The following is a 4,240-nucleotide window of genomic DNA, read 5'->3' on the forward strand; positions in this document are numbered from 1 at the left end:
GTGTAGGAATTGTTTCTGGATTTTCTATTTTAAAAGAGCTTCAGTCGTTCATTCTTGTTCTGTTCATTGCACCTGGATATTATATATGTTAATGGCATCACTATTTTCATAACACGCATATGAAGAAGAAGGAAGAAAGAAGAGAGAAAACTTTACTTGTCATACTCGAATTGTAGTTAGTTGATGTAAGACTGTTTTATTTTCCTTTTTAGGTTGCAAACACGTTAAAGGCATCCTGTTATATGGGCCCCCAGGTTGTGGTAAGACTCTCTTGGCTCGACAGATTGGCAAAATGTTGAATGCAAGAGAGCCCAAAGTGGTCAATGGGCCGGAAATCCTTAACAAATATGTGGGAGAATCAGAAGCTAACATCCGTAAACTCTTTGCTGATGCTGAAGAGGAGCAAAGGAGGGTAATGTTAATATAATTTAGTAAAAGTTTATGATGAATGAAACCCAGAGTTATGGTGGAAAACTTGTTACTATGAGCTATATTTTGAAAAATGTGCAGGTAAAATTTATTTAATACCAAGTTATGTCATTGAACCAAGGATTATGGGGGATTTATATGATGTGAGCAGATGTCATTACCTGTGTGTTCATAATACAAAGATAGATAGATGATTGTATAAGCCAAAGGTTTTACAAAAACATCATGAATATATTTTCAGGTGACACTTTTCTTCCACATCACTTCCAGAGACTTGAACTCATCCTTTGGCAAAGGAGGAAATTAAATCCATAAAGAGACTTGTAGAATTAAGAATATGTAAAGTCCATGTGCAGAAAGCTAGCTGACTTACCACTGAGTCAGCTCAGTTGTAGGGTAACAGGTATGAGTTGTTAGGTCTCAAAGGCAATCTTGATTTAGGTCTTAGAAAAAAATAAAATTAATTAAAAATCAAACTAGAGTTTACTAATAGCGATGGTTAATTACATGTATCACTTTGACTCAGGGTGCTGACATTTGGTTAACCGTTATTCTGGGTGTGTTAGGATATTTCTGGATGAGATTACCATTTGAATCAGTAGACTAAGTAAAGTATTTGCCCTTCCTTATGGGGATTGGCTCCATCCAATCAGTTGAAAGCCTGAATAGAACAGAAAGATCTGCAGATCTTGGAACTTGTCAGCCCCCATAACTGTGTTAGCCAATTCCTGATAATTAATCTCTTTATAGATAGCTAGATAGAGAAATAGAGTTCTAGATAAAGATCTCAATCTAGATATATATTTTTTCAGGTAGCTAATATTCTATATTAGTCCATCTATATCAGTATATCTATATATTTTCAGGTGACCAGTAGGATGGATCTATAGATGTCTATAGATCCAATAGGTTCTGTGTCACTGGAAAAGCTGGACTAATACACTAATATTAACATATTTGTTTCACTGACAGAAAGTTTAAAAATAATGCCATGGCATTTCTGTTTCTGGCAATACAGTAGAGTAGGCAACCTGAAAACCGTCCTTCTACAAATGCCTAAATCTGCTGGGTAAATATAACTAAAACTTTCTTAAATGCATAATTGAGTTCTCAGAGGAAAAAAAGGAAATCTTTAGAAATAAGAAAATTCTAAAAATTAGAATGGTAAAGATATGAGTTGCAGCTTTTGGTTTTGGTAATGTATGAGTTTGGGTTTTAGCACCCACTGGGGGCAGAAAATGAGTCTTTGAACCCACTTAAGGTGTGGACTATTAACTGGAACCTTCAAAGGGGTTGTGGCCTCTCTGAAACAAACAGACTAGGAAATATCTGCCAAAGAAATAACAAAAACATTTATCTGTCTGAGCTGAGGAATCTCCCATGGCAATTCTAAACCATGGATCCTTGACTGAAGCTTAGGATTAAAACACACACACATATACACATTCACACACAAATCATCTATCTATGGTCTGGGGGACCCAAGCTGAGAAAATAATTTAGAAATGAATCCTGGGCTAATGATACCATAGGGTTTTTAGGTATAAGCAAGCCTTAAAGGATGTTTCAACAACCCAGACCACAAGAAATTCTCATAGGGGAAGCTAAAATAGATACAATAATTGGAAAATGTCATCATCAGAATTTAAAGCTCAGCAACCAGGTTAAACATAAGCCAGTAGTTTCAGCTGATGATACAAGTGATAAACAGAGGAATAGATCTAAAGAAATCACCCAGAATGTAGCACAGAGATATAGAGATATGGAAAATATAAAAGAGAAATTGAGATAACAGTGTTAAAGTGAGAAGTCCAAATAGAAAGTAGTGTAGAAGCAATATTAAAAGATAGAATGGCTGAGAATTTTCTAAAATTGATAAAACACAAATACTCAGATTCATGTAGCTCCATGAGCTCAAATAGGATAATAAAAATTTATCTCTAGACCTATTGCAGTGAAACTGGAGAATGCCAAAGAAAAAGCAAAACATCTTAATATCAACAACAAAAAAATGATGATGATATACAAAGGGAGATTCATTATGTTGACAGCAATCTTTTCAATGACAGCAAGAGAGACCAGAAAACAATGGAATAATATATTCACAGAGCTAAGTGAAAATAACTGTCAACTTAAAATTTTATACCTGGTTTAGTTCTCTTTCAGGAATAAATAGGTGAGATAAAGATATTTTTTTCAAGCAAAGGCTAATAGAATTAAGTAGTCACTGCAGCTTGCTGGAAGAATATGAAGCAGAATAATTTTTTTTTTTTTTTTTTTTGCTTGAAGGCATAAAAGAACATACAAGATCTGGGGGGAAAATGGGAGCCTAGGACAAAAGGTCCTGGTATATGGTGGACCAGAAAAAAAGGTCACTGTTTCTCTAGAGATATTAGCCATTGGTGGAGTGTGCTGCTTAACAGCTGTTGAGCCCAGATTAGAGGCTCTGGCTCACAGAGAGGGAAAAACTGATGTACATGCCTCATTTTGAACTGAGACCCTGAAGAGGTATAGTATAGGAGCAAAGGTTAACTAGAAGTGGACATGCTGTCAAAGAGGCTGTAGATCAGCTTTGAATCATGTCATTCTCTAAAATTTGATCAAGGGTTCCTAAATCACTAGTGCCCCTAGGCATCTGGCAGAATCCTTCCTGGAGGAAGGTGATATCATGCAAGGTCACAAATTATTTCTGTAGTGTGCAAATGCAATATCTGGCTTATAATCAAAAGCAATAGATACACAAAGACAAAAAATATGAAGAAGGAAAAACAAAAGATGGTAGAAATTGGGCCTCTGGATATTGGAATTCTCAGATATAGACTTTTAAAATAACTTATCACATTCAAAAATAAACAAGATTGAGAGTTTTGGCAGAGCACTTGAAACTAAAAAAAAGTCAAATGAAAATTCTGGGAATGAGAAAATCAGTAACTGAAATTAACTCAAGTAGATAGGTTTAAAGAGCAGATTAGACACATCTGAAGAGATTGTTAGTGAACTGAAAAATGTTAGACAAAAATAACCAGAGACAGAGGATGAAAAGAATGAAGAAAGATAGAAAATATCATAAGAATGTCTTTAAAATTCCAGAAAGTCAGGAGAAAGAGGATGGGGCGAAAGCAGTATTTGAAGAGAAAATGGTTTAGAACTTTCTAAAACTGATGAAGAATATCAGTCCATGGATTCCAGAAGTGATATGAACCTCAAGCAAGAGAAATACTAAAGAAATTTTCAGCTATAGATAATCATTGTTAAATTGCTGGAAACAAACAAAAAAAAAAAAAACAAAGAGAAAAATCTTAAAAGCAGCTTGTGAATAAAGAAAGATTACCTTCAAATAAGCAACAATTAGTTGGCATCTATCTTCTCAACAGAAATGATGGAAACTAGAAATCAGTCGAATTCCATTTTTAAAGAGCTGAAAGAGAATAAACTATTTTATATCTAGTAAATGGATAAATTGTCATGTAAATATACAGTGAAGTACTACATAGTAATAAAAATAAAGACTATGACTATACGCAGTTGTGAATCTCACGAATAAATATTGAGCGAAAGAAACCAGACAAAGAATACTTACTGGATGATTTTATTTATGTAAAGTCAAAGTATAGTGTTTACTGATGCATGCTTAGGTAGTAAAACTATAAAGGAAAGTGAGAAATAATTACCATAAAAATCAGATAATGTCTGCCTATGGTGAATTGTAGGGGAGGGCTGTTTCTCATATGGTTATGTGGCTGTTCATTTTGTGACAATTTGTGGGGCATACATTTATATTTTATGACCTTTCCTTCTATGTGTGCCATAC

At 34.3% G+C, this 4,240-nt stretch overlaps 1 protein-coding gene across 1 annotated transcript in view; it reads left to right on the forward strand.

Annotated features, from left to right (window-relative positions):
- Window positions 1-4,240, forward strand: part of NSF (N-ethylmaleimide sensitive factor, vesicle fusing ATPase) — a 127,488-nt gene that overhangs the window by 62,790 nt on the left and 60,458 nt on the right. The gene's annotated exons all lie outside the window — the stretch shown is intronic.

This window comes from Pteropus vampyrus, unplaced genomic scaffold (assembly GCF_000151845.1).
Source record: "Pteropus vampyrus isolate Shadow unplaced genomic scaffold, Pvam_2.0 Scaffold306, whole genome shotgun sequence".
In the NCBI taxonomy this organism is placed as follows: domain Eukaryota; kingdom Metazoa; phylum Chordata; class Mammalia; order Chiroptera; family Pteropodidae; genus Pteropus; species Pteropus vampyrus.